This window comes from Gorilla gorilla, chromosome 17, assembly GCF_029281585.2.
Source record: "Gorilla gorilla gorilla isolate KB3781 chromosome 17, NHGRI_mGorGor1-v2.1_pri, whole genome shotgun sequence".
In the NCBI taxonomy this organism is placed as follows: Eukaryota; Metazoa; Chordata; class Mammalia; order Primates; family Hominidae; genus Gorilla; species Gorilla gorilla.
In genome coordinates, this window is record NC_073241.2 from 84,018,820 (window position 1) to 84,035,658 (window position 16,839).

Consider the following 16,839-nt stretch of genomic DNA (forward strand, 5'->3'; position numbering starts at 1 on the left):
CTGTAATCCCAGCACTTTGGGAGGCCGAGGAGGGTGGATCATTTGAGGTCAGGAGTTCGGGACCAGCCTGGCCAACATGGTGAAACCCTGTCTTTACTAAAAATACAAAAAATAGCTGGGCTTGGTGGTACGTGCCTATAATCCCAGCTACTTGGGAGGCTGAGGCAGGAGAATCGCTTGAACTCAGGAGGTGGAGGTTGCAGTAAGCTAAGATCATACCACAGCACTCCAGCCTGGGTGACACTGTCTCAAAAAAAAAAAAAGTTTATTTGTGGTCATTGAGGGTGAATTTCACATAACTTCACATATCACAATATATTATTCTTCTTTGGCTTGTCTTTCCCCAACTGTGTAAAAATTTAAAAACCATTCTTAGCATGCAAACCATACAAAGTATGCCATATTTGGCTCACGGGTCATAGTTTGCCAACTCTTGGCTTAGCACAAGAAGAGCTTACTTCTTCCTTATAAAGTTTTTGACGTGCTCTCTTCCATCTAGTGACTTGGAGATCCATAATTTCCTCATCTTTCAATGTCCCTATTTCAGCATACAGCTCCCAAAGTCACTGCAGCAAGGAGAAAGGAAGAACGAAAGGAGAACACGTACACTTACTGTCTTGACCTAGAAGTGATACACATTACATATTATTGTTCACAGTTCATTAGCCAGAAATAGTCATGTGACTGTAAACTAATTACATGGGAATTGTAGAATGTAGGGCAGCAGATGAGCTTTGTGGTGAGTAGCAACTATCTAGCCACAATATTAAACCAAATACTGGTCAATAATTTATGGCTATCAATCAAACTTCTTCCAAGTTTTGCATTCCTCTTTATTTATCATTGTACAGCTAGATGCAAACAACTTCAGAAAACTTTCACCCAAATAATATCATTGTACAAACTAAAGAATTCTGGCCAGGCATGGTGGCTCACGCCTGTAATCTCAGGACTTTGGGAGGCTGAGGAGGGCGGATCACTTATGGTCAGGAGTTCAAGACCAGCCTGGCCAACATGGTGAAACCATGTCTCTTCTAAAAATACAAAAACTAGTGTGGTGGTGCTCACCTGTAATCCCAGCTACTTGGAAAGTTGAGGCACGAGAATCGCTTGAACCTGGGAGAAGTTGCAGTGAGCCACTGCACTCCAGCCTGGGTGATAGAGTGACACTCTGTCTGAAAAAAAAAAATAAAGAATACAGACATAGTATAGTAAATTTAATTAAAGTTTAAGATAGAATTCATTCTGATTTCTTAAATTCTTTGGTAGTATATTCTAAGTTTATTTTTATTACTACTTTATAAAATGCCAAAATCTGTTCTTTATGCTCATCCTATCATTGAAACACTCCACATCTCCAGCTCATTAAGATGATTAGAAAACATCTTGTATTACTCAGTTCTATATACCACTCAAAATGCCCATGCAGGCTGTGGCATGGTGGCTCACGCCTGTAATCCCAGCACTTTGGGAGGCCGAGGTGGGCGGATCATGAGGTCAGGAGATTGAGACCATCCTGGCTAACACAGTGAAACCCCATCTCTACTAAAAATACAAAAAAATTAGCCAGGCATGGTGGTGGGCGCCTGTAGTCCCAGCTACTTGGGAGGCTGAGGCAGGAAAGTGGCGTGAACCCGGGAGGTGGAGCTTGCGGTGAGCCTAGTTCACGCCACTGCATTCCAGCCTGGGCAACAGAGCGAAATTCCGTCTCAAAAAAAAAAAAAAAATGCCCATGCAAAAATTATGTTCACTTTTATCATGTAATAGCTCCTATATTTTTCCTATTAATTTATGTTAAACTTTACCTTCTTATTTGATTAATTTAAATTTTTAATCTGCCTGGTAATCAAAGTTCTCCATCAATTGTTGTCATCTCACTTATCATCCCAGTATACAACTTTAAAATTACATAGCGCACTTCTTTACCATCTCTGTTCATTCTTCATTTATTTCTCTGTTGTTCTACTATGTAAAAACCTTCTTCCCACCACTGTCATCACCTTCTGACATTACTCATCTTACATTTTGTTCAAATAAAATTTTATATTTCTCTGCTCTCTGAAGTCCTACTGGATTAGCTGAACTTTATGGAACCTGTTCCTAATCTTGATTTCCTCACCCCATTGAGGATCTGATACATACTATTATGTACTTACTATTATAGTGACAGTGACGTGCAGTTTTATGTAATTTCTTTAAATCTTATTTTTGCATTTAGATTTTAGTCTTCTAAATGACAGAGACAGTCTGTTTCCTATTCAACACAAAATTATTACATAAAATTATTTTTGAAATTCATCAGTCATCATATAAGGGGAAACAAAAAGACCATAAGATATTTTAGTATTTAACATTTTCAGAAATAAAAATATTATTAAATGTTATTTACACATATTGCTGAATTTGAGAAGAATTGCTTTTCATGAGTCGGTTACTGAAAAATGCAATCTAGAAGACAGATGGTCAATGCGTTATGGATGTATTCCAAAAGCATTGATAATCATTTAATTTAAAGCTTTACTCACAAGTAAGAGCCCAAACCTGTCTATGCACCATTTTATGGGGAACATTTTGCAGCATTGCACAAATACTAAAGATACAACAGACATGTCATTTTAAAAATGAAGGGTTATAAAAATGAATAGGCACTCTTCTTCATGGATTATTTTCGCTTTCTTAGGAAGTAAAGTTGTGATCAGAATTATTCATTTTGTACATAGAGAAGACAAGAGTTACAATGAGGTGTTTCCAGATGATAGCTTTTGTGAGAAGAGAAATAGCCCAGAAGGGAAAGTATAGATTATAGTACAAGGAGGATGACTTAGTAGCCCAGCAACGTGGTGCAGAATCAGGGGCTGTAAACTGTAATTACAACATCTTACAACGGTTAGTGCTTTTCCAGCTGAGAGCTCAAAGTATACCCAGGCTAACAACTTGGTACCAAACCGAGTCATTCATCCTCAGTTCAGTTGTCTACAAAATGTAGATGAAGTAATGACGTACTAACAATTATACGGATAGCTTCAACATAGAAGAGAGATGAAAAGAAATTAATTCAGGATGTGAGCAAGCCTGGTGACTCAATATCAAAATGAAAGAAACAAGAAGAAATATAGGAAATACAAAAAAATCCTGCCTCTAATTCTCTCTCTGATTTCTAAAAATTCTCTCAAATTGCTTCAGAAACTCATTTCAATGACTTCTAATCATGTAATTTCAGAAACTGTTAGCTTTCAAACCTCTTAGTCCAATAGAAAGTAGTTTCAAGTTTTATAAAGAATCACACAGAGAATGCCTTTGAAAGTCATTTTAGATTTGCTTAAAATATAGACCTGCTAAGAGAAACATTTTATACAAGAAAAATAAAGTACTGATTTTAAATATAAACAAATACCTCCCATTTTTGCATATTTGTGCCATAGCAAATGAAAAGCACTGAATTTAGGACAAACACAAACGAAGAAACTAGGTTAAAACTGACATTGATTGACTCCATACCTTTGTTTCCTTGCTTGTTTTTAAATTATACATTGGGTCGAACATCTTTGCATATATTAAATCTTTTCCAATATTTAATCATGGTGAGGTGATGGAATGTCTTATTCATTTACTCAACATTTATACATTAATTTACTGGAGTTTTAGTATCTGCCCAAATTAGGGATCCTTACTTCCATACTCTGGCCAGGAATTACCATAGTTCTTTTCATCACAATGAGAAATAAATTATAGACAACAGAAGACAATAATCTCTTTTAATAATAATGGTGAAAGCGTATTTAAATATTTCCCTCACTGTTTTCTGGACTTTATCTAAAGGCGAGAAACTTCATGCATTTATATTATCTTGGGCTTCAGAACCAGCATACATTCTCATAAACAGGGTTCAGAGAAAGAGCAAGAATTTGCCCATTTGTCTACAACTAAATCCCTGTAGGTTCAGACTGCCTTTCCAGCAACTCCAGGTGGCCTTCTATTCCATCGTTGGAGCTTATCAACCAGGACCATGACCTCCCTCAGGTGAAATTCCACCAGATCTATTATTTCACTTAGAGAAAAGGGGACAAGTCTCCCCTTAAAAAAAGAGCATTTGAGACTGAGAGGAAATTATTTGAATACAGGTGCAAAGTGGGAATATTTATGTTTGTGATGTTTGAAGACCAGTAGTCATTAGGTTTTGTGTAAAGGAATGTTATAAGCATTGGTTAGGAAAGTAGGTTCACACCATTTTTTAAAAGACCTTAGATGTCAGATTGTGACATTTAAAGTTTTAGCTCCCCAATAATGGGGAGCCACTGATGGTTAATGAGCAAAAGGAAACAACATAAAAAATGGGTACATTAAGAGGAAGTTGAAAATACATAGGGTAGATTGGAGGTTTAGGAGACTAAAGGAAAGAATAGTTAGGAGCTATTTCAATAGCAAATAAGTGGAAAAGTGGTTTTTTTTTTAAAAAAGGAAGATAAATACAAGAAATATTATACGTAGAAAATCAAGCAACTCAATATAATTTCTTTCCAAACCCTTAGGAGAATAATGTAACCCACTTTCTTCATTAGGACACTAAACATATTTAATCTTTTAACACTTTACAATCATAATTTAATACATTGAATAGTAAAAAGAATTATTAAAAAAAACTGACATAGAATGAATCAATTTTCCTAGTTTACTTCAGTGGTTTTTTAAGTACTGTTTATAGTCTTCACATTTTATTTAGTCAAAATAAAAACAGAACCAGATGATTATGTTCCCTATAGCTGAAGGCTTGGCAAATTGTCATACAGACAGGGTTGGTTTTCATATGGCTTAGATGTTTTTGAAGGATGGATAGGGTAAAATTTTACAATCTCTTTGAGCTCTATAAATCTGTGAAACTCTAAACAAAAATATCACCGAGCATTAGGAAGAAAAGAATGAAGAGAACAAGAAAAAAAACAACCTTGATTTCATTCAGTAAAGTTCATCTTTAGCATATTCCTTTTGCTAATGCAAGAAAATGAGGAAAAGGAAATTTATTTTTTAAAGAGAGAAAATAAAGAGCATTTAAAGTAAGATAGAGAATGAGCTTTCCAGTTTGTGCTGGCTAAATCCAATAACCATTTTCAATTTAACACTGAAGGCAGATTGTATCTTTTAAGTCCTGTTTTTGTATTCTGTACAGTGATGAGCATGTCTCTCTCTTTAGTTGTCAGGATAATGAATGCTAATCTGAAGATACTCTAAGCTATTATTTTTCCAATGCATTCACCTATGGCTTCTGTGTATGCCTATTCACTGTAGTTATCGGTCTTATAGTCAAGTGATTATGCACTTCATTTATAAATGTTGAAGTGGAATTAAGCTTTATAATGTTAGCTGGGAGTGATAAATCTCCTCCTGGTAATATCATGTCGTAAGAAAGCACTGACTTTCCTGATGAAATTTTATAGATGGTTAATGTTCTCATTTTCTGGTGTTTTCACCATTTTACTACATCTGACATTTTACTAATCTTTTATATTTGTATTGCTTTTCAAAGATTAGATAAGACAAAACATCATAGAACATCTTTGTCACCTTGGAGTAGACAGGTTTCTTAATCAGGGCACCAAAAGCATTAAGCATGAAAGAAAAAAAGATAAATGAATTACATTAAAATAAAAAAAACTTCTCCAAACAATATCTTTAAAAAGTTAGGAAAAGCAACCCAAAAAATGAAAGCAGATTTTTTATATTTATATATGTTGATATGTTTATATATTGATAATAATATATAGGTATATATAATATATAATATATATGTGTGTATATATATATATTTGAAAAAATATAAATAAAAACAAAAAACCCTGATAGAAACATGGACAAAAGACTTGAACAGATACTCCATAAAAGAGGATATTTAAATGTCCTTTAAATCTGTAAAAAGGTGTTCAACTTTATTAGTTATTTTTTTAAAATGCAAGTTAAACCACAGGATGCCATCAAGTAACCACCAAAACGGGCAAAGGAAAAAGGCAGATAATACCGAGTGTCAGCAAGAATGTAGAGTAAACGGAACTCCATCCACCACAAGTAGAAGTGGAAATTGATAAAAACCATTTTTGAAAAATGCTTGGCAACATCTTTCTCAAGAAGAATACATGAAAAGCTTATAGCCAGTAGGTCCACTTCTGGGTGTTTCCCTAGCAGAAGTGTATACCTATGTTCACTCACCAAAAGACGTAGAAGAGTGATCAGTGCAGCTCTACCCAGATGACCGTCAACAATAGAGTGGACAATACATTCTGGTATGCACATCTAGTAGAAAGCAATGAGACTGAAAAATCTGAAACTGCAATAATAGTGACTCAAAATCATAATATTGAGCAAAGGAGCCAGGTACAAAAAATTATGGTATATGATTCCTTTTATATAAAATAACAACATAGGCAAAAATAATATTAATTGTAGGTGTCAGGATAATGATTACCTCCCATAGTGGGGAGGGGTGGAGAGTGTTTCTCTTTGGAAGGAAACAGGAGAAACCTTCTGGAGTGTCACTAGGGTGCCACAAATAAAGTATGAGAGTGAGTATCCCCACTCTCTTGTTACTTAAAAACATAATTAATCTCACTCTCTTGTTACTTAAAAATGTAACTAATCTTTTGAATTTTGGACAGTGTGATATACAAAACATGATTTTAGTTCATTTCAGTTAGAATGGCCCAGATTTATAATGAGGTTGAGCATCTTTTAATTTATCTTATTACCTCCTCTTTTGAAAATTTGCTGTTCACGTAATTTGACCATTTTTCTATTAGGTGACCTGTGTTTACTTTCTTTAATTTGATATTGTTCTGTATTAATTATGGAGGTCAATCTTTGCTTTGATTTATAGTTTTCATTTAAATTTGTATGTATTTAAAATTTTTATTTATCAATCTTATAGTTTCTATGTTTAGTGTATTGCTTAGAAAAACTCTTTAGATTATAAAGATAATCCATTATAGTTTCTTTGTATTCATTTCTATGTTTTTATTTACTTAATCTATTTGGATTTATTTTTGTGCCTGGTATGACATAGATATCTGATATCTTTTCCCTAAATGGATAGCCAATTGTACCCATACTATTCCTTAAATAGTCTGTCATTTTTCTACTGATTTTAAATTCTACCTTTGTCATAAATAATGTTTTCATATTATGTTTTCATATATATCTTTCTTTTCATGCTGAATTGTTCCACTGTGAAATTTGTAGATTATGCATCAATGCCACACTTTTACAAGTTATTCTAGTTTTATGGTGTGGTTTGATATTTAATAGAGAATTAGCAAGGGAAAGCTAATTATTCTTTTCCAAATCAGCTTTTAATTCTCATAAAAATACTTTTGGTAATGTCATATTCATTGGCCTTATGTTTATAGATGAATTTAGTGAAACTTATCCCTATAATGTTAAATTCTTTCAATACAGGAAGTTAGTCTCTCTCTATTTCTCTCTCACTGTCTGTTTTAATTGAGTCTTCTTTTATGTCCTTTAATAAAGATCAATACTTTTCTTCATGAATTTCTTCATGTAATTCTTCTCATTTCTTCATGCTCATTTCTAGTTGAGTTTGTACATAGGGATTTCATGTATTTTTGTTGCTATTAGGAATATCCATCTTACATAACATTTTAATCTCATTGGTTACTGAGGGTTTATGGATCTATTTATTTAGCTTCTCTAACTGACCGAGATCAAACCCAGACTCCTGTCTTTACTTAGCTATTCCATGTGACTGACTTCAGGGCCTTCGCACCCTGATCTGACTGTAACTATTATTCAAGCCAAGTTCCACCTCTACCCACTCGTCCTACACATCCTTCTTAGACTCCTTGCCGTTTTCTACCATGTCTGAATCAATGCTGCATTTGTCTCAGAGCCATTTGTTTAATATTTAGCATATTACCAAGCTACATGATTTTACAAATATAAATAATGAAGAAATAGTTTTCATAACAGAATAACAGGGAAGGGGACCTGAAAAGGAAAGATTCAACAAAGAAACAGAGCTGTCTCCTGGTGCACACCTTCTCCTGAGCTCACCCACCACAACTCCCACCTTAGGTAGCCATTTTAAAATTATAATTTTTTATTTTTATTTTCATTTATTAATTTTTTTTGAGACAGAGTCTCACTCTGTCACCAAGGCTGGAGTGCAGTGGCGCGATCTTGGCTCACTGCAACCTCCGCCTCCTGGGTTCAAGCAGTTCTCTGCCTCAGCCTCCTGAGTAGCTGAGATTACAATGTGCCCACCACTATGCTTGAGTAATTTTTTGTATTTTTAGTAGAGATGGGGTTTCACCATCTTGGCCAGGCTGATCTTGAACTCCTGACTTCATGATCCACCTGCCTTGGCCTCCCAAATAAAATTGTTTTTTTAAGGGCCCCACCTTAGGTAGCAATTTTAAAATTATATTTTTGGTGTCATACTAACACATGTGACTTTCAGTGGACAAGGAAGAGTTGCAAGAGAAAAGTTGTTTCCTAACATTGTAGTTTGAAAAATTCTATAGGAGGTATGGCTGAAGACCAGTAGGGAGAGTGCTTCTACTAGTTCCACCATGATCAAATCATCCATGGCTAAACGTCTGTGAGAAATCAATCTGCAGATATAATGAAATAATTCAGAGTCTGAAGCTTTTATTGTATTGGCTGACTTTCACTTCAGTCTACTTTTGGGGAAAATTTTCACACTATTTTATAAATAGTGAGAAAATTTATGTAAAATATGAGTTTATGCAATAAAATAGGAGAATATGCACAACAAAATTGGGTGATAGTCATAAAATTCTAATTAGATATGTTTTCTTTTCTCATGGCATTTTGAATTTTTAGAATTGAATGGGTAGTTGATCCTATTCCTTTAAACTAGGGTCTTTTCTGACCTTATTTTGAGGTTCAGGCAATGATTTCTCTGTTTCTGTGAATTAATTGGGCATTTATACCTGAATTGCTACAAAACATATAAGTTCTTATCTCTTGATAGGTTTTGGGGGCAACAGAGTCAATAAAATGTTTGTCTCAAAAGACAGTGATCTGTGTACCAGGATTTAAAGTAGATCTTTCAAGGTGGAAGACAGAAATTGGGTAAAGTTTGTGACAGAGCATTTTAGGCTTGGTGGGTCCATTGAGGGATGGTCTTGAATAGAATGTTGATAAATTGTTGTGTTATATAGCAAGCTGTTTGCCCAGATGAGCAAACTTTTCCTAGACAGATGGGTTTGCAAGAATTTTCTAAACAGAGACTTTAAAAAAATTGGACAAGCATTTTTCCAGAACAAATAGTCGTTATGTTGACACAAGTGTTCTTAGTTCCCAATTCCTATGGTTGAGTTGTTTTCAGGCAGGTGATGTTAATTCACATAAAGCAGTGTAGCTGCAATAAGCTAACTAAATAAGGCAAATTTGGAATATAGAGAATATTGAAAGATGCTGAAAAATTTGCTTTTTCTTCTGAGTGTTAAATTTAGTGTCAGGATAGTGGACATTGCTACTATGAAGCTCTTTGGCAATATCGGAGCCCTCTTCAGTTTGTTCTTGGGCTTCCCTGTCTCCCAGATACTCAGCTACTTGTTCTTTGGCAGTTAAAATATAAACCAACTCCATTTGGGCTGTAGTGTTTCTGTTCCCTGTGGCTTCCAGTGCCACATCTAGAGCCACTGGCTCCTACCAATACTTCTAGGCAACACATCACAGTGCATGGGATTCGTCTTTCCCCGAAGATGCCAAAGTGGCCAGGTGACACAACCTGGAGGTGTAGGAGAGAGTGAACTCCCTTCATGGTAAACCTCAAGGAGTGATAGAAAGATAAACAGATTGGATCCAGCAGTAAATCCTCTCTTCCTTGCTCTGACATACTATTTTGAGGCATGGTACAGATGTCTGGAACTCTCTTACTACACTGAGCACATATATTGCTGAGAGGCCGTCTTGGTCCCTTTGAGCTTTCTGAGAATTGGTGGTCAGCTTGATGATGCATCATTGTGCATTTGCTTTCCATCTTTGCCTCCCTCATTTACCATTTTAAAAATTCTTACTTCCCAATAAAGCATTTTCCTTCCCAATAAAGGGTTTTCCTTCCCAATAAAGCATTAGTATTTAAGCCTTGCCTCAGCTTCTGTAATGTTTTCTAGGAAACCTAGGTTAATACCTTAACCTTAAGCTGCTAAATCTCACAGTCCTCAGTTTTCTTGACTGTAAAATGAAGGGATTTACCTAAATTATTTCTATGATCCTTTTCAGCACTGATATACCATTACTATAATTTATCCACTAAAATTTTTGTGCAAAGAAGTATGATAGGAAGCTGACTCTGGTAGCACACACCATCAAGATTGTTGGAAGTATAAGGAAAATAAGCTAAAGCAATCTGGGGAGAACAGGTACTTGCAAAAAGGGCTGTCCTGGTCTGATGACTACTATAACAAAGATGATTTAATCATGGCTCTCAGAAAAGTCACTGAAATTGCAATATTGTAAAAATAAATGTAGAAAGGAAGATTATGTAAAAATTCATGGAAAACACATGACTGATGCTGACAGAGTCATTGAAAAAAGGTGGGCTTCATGAATTCATTAATTCATGCTGACCAGGACATGCTGTCTACTTTGCTGCCAGACCACTGAACTCTAAGGGAGTTCTAAATAGAAAATAGCATATTTTTCATATTAAGAAATTCCTTATTGAACAATGAGAACACATGGACACAGGAAGGGGAACATCACACACCGGGGACTGTTGTGGGGTGGGGGGAGGGGGGAGGGATAGCATTAGGAGATATACCTAATGCTAAATGACGAGTTAATGGGTGCAGCACACCAACATGGCACATGTATACATATGTAACAAACCTGCACGTTGTGCACATGTACCCTAAAACTTAAAGTATAATAATAATTAAAAAAAAAAGAAATTCCTTGATAGCTCAATGACTTCTAAGAAAATTGAATTCCCCAGGATGTTGATTTGGGGTCTTCCCAGCACACATAGTCTATACACGCCACTGAATAATGAGGGTTCAGTTTTGGGTAAGGAGGGAGATGTCCAAAAAGATTTTCCAACTAAAAAACTTCCAGTGGCAGCCACAGGGCATAAGGTAGGCTTTTTGGTGATGGGTTTAGAATGTCTATCTGAGATGCTGCCCTTCATTCTCTACATAGGGTGACATAGAATTCAGATGCTCAGAGATGGAAAGGGTCTCAGATATCACCTAATTGAGCCCCTTCACTTTACTAGTAGGGAAAAAGAAGCCCCGAGAAGTGAAATAACTTACCCAAGATTACACAACTGGACAATGAATGACTGTAGAAAAAAATGGGTTGCACAAATTGTTTTTTCTCCACATTTTACAAAAGAATCAAAGTAAAGCCAATGTTCTGTAAAAAATGCACAAACATACTAATATACCATGGTGGGGAAGTTTTTACTTCCTCCAGTAACAAATGCTTCTTTACCATCGAATTCAGTTATAGTCCATAGATAATATTAAGTATGAACAGTGTACTTTCTTGTCCCTCTGTCGTCTGGAACTTTGCAAATAAACAAATCTTTACCACTATAAAGATATGGCAAAACCCGTGATCTAGTTAGGGTCTAATGTAATGAATTAAAATACAGAAGTCCACACGGCTTCTCAATTGGCCAGGTCAGCCCCACACCATAGATCATCTATTCAGTGAAATGGACAAGCAGGAACTGCCCTTGTGAAGTATAATTAGAAAGAAACAGATTTGTCCCTGGTTGACTTGAAGTTCTACTACTGTGTCCTGATGTATTATGAGGTAGGTATTTTGTGCTAATAATTACCTCTTCTTCCATGACTAAGCTGTAGCAGCATTGATGTAATAGGTTATGCAATACTATTGAAGGCCTGAATCTACCATTCCCTGGTTTTTATTTCAATGCTGCATAAATCACAAGGTATTGAACTACCTTAATACTCTCTATCCTCTATTAGGGTAATACTCAGTTCATTCACCGAGTTACTCATTCGATAGTAATATCTCCATCTTGTGGAAACCACAGCACAATGAAGATTCAATGAAAACAAAGGCTCAAAGCACATAGTGATGTAGTGTAAAAATAAACAGCAAGATAAAATACTTTCAGGAATCACTGTGTAAAAATATTACATATGACAGGTACAGATAAAATAGAACTCCTATGAAGAGTTGATAGGAGGGAGATAACATTTTCTCGCTGATGGGATGAAGAAAAGTAAATGAATGACTTTCAACATAGGTCTTGAAGAATTGGTGTGATTTGAATGACTGAGCAGTAGGTATTAGGGTAAATGATATAAAGATATCTTATGCACATAGAATGCACCACAAATGTATAAGGGCTTAAAAATTCAGACTAGTAAAGGAAATTAAGGTCAGAAAGGCAAGTTGAGGCTGATTTAAAGAGTATTAAAAACTAATTAAAGGAATTTTAACTTTATCCTGTAAGCAATCTAAATTCATTGAAGATTTATGAGCAGGATGATATGGTTTGGCTGGGTCCCCACCCAAATCTCACCTTGAATTGTGATAATCCCCACATGTCAAAGGCAGGGCCATGTGGAGATAATTGAATCATACTGTTTCCCCCATACTGTTCTCGTGGTAGTGAATAAGTCTCGCAAGATCTGATGGTTCTATAAATGGGAGTTCCCTGCACAAACTCTCTTGCCTGCCTCTGTGTAAGATACTTTCCTTATATTTCCAACAATCTTGACTTTGCTCCACCATCACCTTCCGCCATGATTGTGAGGCCTCCCCAGCCACGTGGAACTGTTTCAATTAAGCCTCTTTCCTCTATAAATTAACCAGTCTCAGGTGTGTCTTTATTAGCAGTATGAGAACAGACTAATACACAGGACATTAAGGTAATTAGAACTTTTTAAAAAGAAAACTTAATCTGGCACAAGTATGTAAAGAAAAAAGTTAAGGAAGATGTGATGGTAAGAAGTAGACCAGTAAGGAGGCTACTTCAGTGGTATAGTCTAGAGGTAAAATATGCCAGAGTGAGGAGCAGACTGACGGTAGAATGCTAAGAAGCTGGTGTGAGAAAAGATCAGATGGGAGTAGTGAGAGAAAAGAGAGCCAAGGCCTATTCTTGGGTAAATTTCCACCAGTAAGATACAAGAGGAAGAACACCTAAGGAGAAAAAGAAGGAGCAGAGGAAAAGCAGAAAACTGGAGGGCTTTGGAACCCAAGAAAAAAGAGAGCCAGAAAAAAGGATCAGTAGTGTCAAAGGCCAGGAGAGGTCAAGTAAATGAGGCATTCTCACTGTGACTAAGCAGCAATGACAGAGCAAAGGGTCACAAGGAGATGCTGAAAGTGTCCATGCAGAGGATTTGGATGTATTCTTTCCAGAAGTTTGGCTGTGAATAGTGGTGGTGATGTCAATGGGTACAACCTTCTGGAAGAAAATGTGGCCAGCCCACATGCTTAAACTCTTTACACAGGAAATGTATACTTTGATCCAGCAATTTCATTGTAAGGATGGTGGCAAAGATTAAAATATATAATAATGAGGAATTTTTAATTTATAATACATTCATAAAACAATACTATTAATAGATAGGCACTAAAGTATGTCTTTTAGCAAAGTTTAGCACGTTTTCTGCAAAGGCCAAATAGCTTTATGGTACAATCTCCATCACAACTACTCAACTCTGTTGCTAAAACTTTGGTTTATATGTAAGCAAATAAACATGGCTGTGTTCTAATAAAACTTGGTTTACAAAAGCAGGTGGCAGGCTACATTTGACCTAAAGGCCATGGTTTGTCAACCCCTTTCTTTGAAGAACATGTAGTGAGTTGAAGACAATATGACAATTTAAATAATTACAATTAACCATGTGAGAAATGATAGGCTTTCCAAATTAGTGAAATAAACATGGCATGTGTGTATGTGTGTATACCAGTCTTTTAAAAAAGTGTATCTTTGAATATTGGCATCACGGTGAATTTTATTTCTCTTTAATGCCTATTTATATTATCACATTTTCTACAATAACTATTTACTCCTTTTTGTAATCAGGAAAAAATGCTATTTTTATATAAAATTTTGTAGTAAGAAAAGTAAAATGAGATTACAACTGAAATGGTACCTTAAATGATGGTTCCAAACTGAAAACCCAGCAGGTCTTCATCATTGGAAAATTCCATTGATACATGAATTCTGAATTAATGGTGTATAACTTTAAAGCCTTCTCCATGAGCTCTGTCTGTTGGGGAATTTGCAGTCTTGGCAAGGCTAATCAACACTTGCTAATTATCAAGATGAAGTTTTTTGTTGTTGTTGTTGTTGTTTTTCTCTAGATGAAGTCTTGCTCTGTCACCCAGGCTGGAGTGCAGTGGCACGATCTCGGCTCACTGCAACCTCTGCCTACCGGGTTCAAGCGATTCTCCTGCCTCAGCCTCCTGAGTAGCTGGGGTTACAGGCACACACCACCATGCCCGGCTAATTTTTGTGTTCTTAGTAGTGATGGGGTTTCACCATGTTGGCCAGGCTGGTCTCGAACTCTTGAACTCGTCTTCTGCCTGCCTCAGCCTCCCAAAGTGCTGGGATTACAGGCGTAAGCCACCAAACCCGGCCCAAGATCAAGTTTACAAGGACCATCTTCCTAACAAGGTGAGAAGATAATGTCTATGATAGCACTGGCATTGGTATTTCAGAGGTGTTCACACGCCGAACTCCTCCTCCCTACTACCATCCTAACAACTTTCAGAGCTTTCTTTCTAATTCTCATTGTTCCATGTTATTCCACGAACTTGCTGCTTTTAAAGCCTTTGCACATGCTCTTTCCTCTGAGTGGAATAGGGCTTTGCTCTCTCATTTCTTTTTCGAGAAGGTAAAAATTATTTGTTACCTACAAAGGATTAATACAAGATACACGTAAGAGTTAAAGTATAATAATATAAGGAATGCCCATAAACCCAAGAATTAGATCATTAGTAATAAATAGATTGCTTGTCGTGCTTTACTATCCCACCTGGGAAGCAATCACTAGCCTAATAATCCCCTGCTTTTTTTGAATACATACTTTTATCCCATTTGCGTGTATGTTTAACTTGTTGTTTAATTCTGCTAATTTAAAAAAAATTTCTATAAGCATTGTATCGTATTTATTCTTCTGGGATTTACTTTTTTAGTTAACATCATGTTTCCAAAATTTGGTTGTGTATAGTTTAAGGTTCTACATTTTTACTGTTGTATATTATTCTACATTTTTACTGTTGTATATTATTCTTTGTGTAAAAAGAGTGTTGATGGTTTATTTAGTCTCTTTTTCATGGCTATTGGAATGTTTGAGTTTTTATTACTCAAATATTGTTCTCATGAGCATTCTTGTGTATGTCTCTTGGGTATTACTCCATGAGCAGAATTACTGGATTATAGGATATTTGTTTTAATTTCTTTCATAACGTTAGGATGAATCAGACTTTCTGTTTCTTTTGAATCTGTTTTGGTAAATTATATTTTTCTAGGCATTTGTCCATTTTCAAGTTTCCAGATCTATTGGCATGAAGTTGTCCATAGTGTTCTCCTGTTACCTTTATCTGCCATTATCTGTCTTTATTGTTTTTTAAATTTTAATCAGGCCTAACTGGCATACAGTAAACCACACATATTTAAAGCGTCTAATTTGCTGGGGGTGGCAACCATGGGGATGTGCTTCTCACATCTTCTACTGCTAGAAAAGTGAGCGAATGAGGACACCAACGCTGGGATCTGAATCCATTGCTGTGTTTGCGCCAGGGCCACAGTTCCCCAAGGCTGCTTCTTCCACCCAGGGACCAAGCGCGGTAGGGAACTGAAATAGGCCCATTCCTGCAAGAGGCAGCACTCTCCATCAGCCTTGCCAACCTTTCTTAGAGCTCCACTCGAGTCCATGACCTTCCTGTCTTCCATCCTGCTTTCTTCACGTTTCTCTCCCCTACACTTGGGTCAGTTCTGCCACCTGTCTGCGGGCTCTCCCAGCCTTCCCTGGATGCTTCCTCCAACTCCCTTGCAGTATATTACCCCAGTAGATCTCTCATGATCTGGTCCTGTCATGGTATCTGTCTGCTTCTGTCATGATATCTGCTTCTTGAGGACTCCACTTGACACCGACACAAGTACACTCTATGAAAGCATCACCACTCTCGAAACAATGAGCACATCTATCAGCCATTGTTTCCCAAAGTCTCTTCTTGCCCCTTTGTAATCCATCCTTTCTTCTACCCTGTCATCATGCAACAACGGCTCTAATTTCTGCCACTATAGATTAATTTCCATCCACTGGTAGTTCATAGAAATGAAATCATACAATCTGTGCCCTTTTAAAAATATGGTTTTAAAAATTCAGCATAATTATTTTGAGACTCATTTACATTGTTGCCATCTATCAATCATTAATTCCTTTTTACTGCTGAGTGGCATTTTACTGTACAGATATGCCACAACTTGTTTATCCATTGTTATCCATTATCTAGTTTGCTTATTATATAAAAATCTCTTGATGGAGATTAATGTTGTGTTCCATTTTCAATAATCATGATGAAAGTTATGATAATGGAAACTAAACTGAAGTTAGTTAGTTTAAAGTGAAACTAATAAAAGTTAAAGTGAACCTGAAGTTGCTAAGAAAATTCACATATAAGTCTTTGTATAGTTTTTATCTTTCTTGGACAAATACCTAGAAGTGGAATGAACAGCTGGAGCATATGAGAGATGTATGTTTAAATTTTTAAGAAACTGAAAAGCTTTTTTCTAAAGTGTTTTAAAATGTTTTTTGTGCCTTTTCTCTCTTACATTACATGAAAAAATAACTTTTGTCTCTGTTGATTCTCAGT

General features: G+C 36.0%; 1 long non-coding RNA gene across 2 annotated transcripts; it reads right to left on the reverse strand.

Moving 5' to 3' along the window:
• Positions 1-280: 280 nt before the first annotated feature.
• Positions 281-14,849, reverse strand: LOC129528282 (uncharacterized). 2 transcript variants are annotated; one of them, XR_010131289.1, is made up of 4 exons: positions 14,112-14,849; positions 2,157-2,254; positions 1,069-1,175; positions 281-566 (listed from the first exon to the last, which is right to left on the reverse strand). It is a non-coding gene; the product is annotated as an uncharacterized lncRNA (long non-coding RNA). The 2 variants fall into 2 exon arrangements; XR_008673517.1 differs by lacking the exon at positions 2,157-2,254.
• Positions 14,850-16,839: the final 1,990 nt, after the last annotated feature.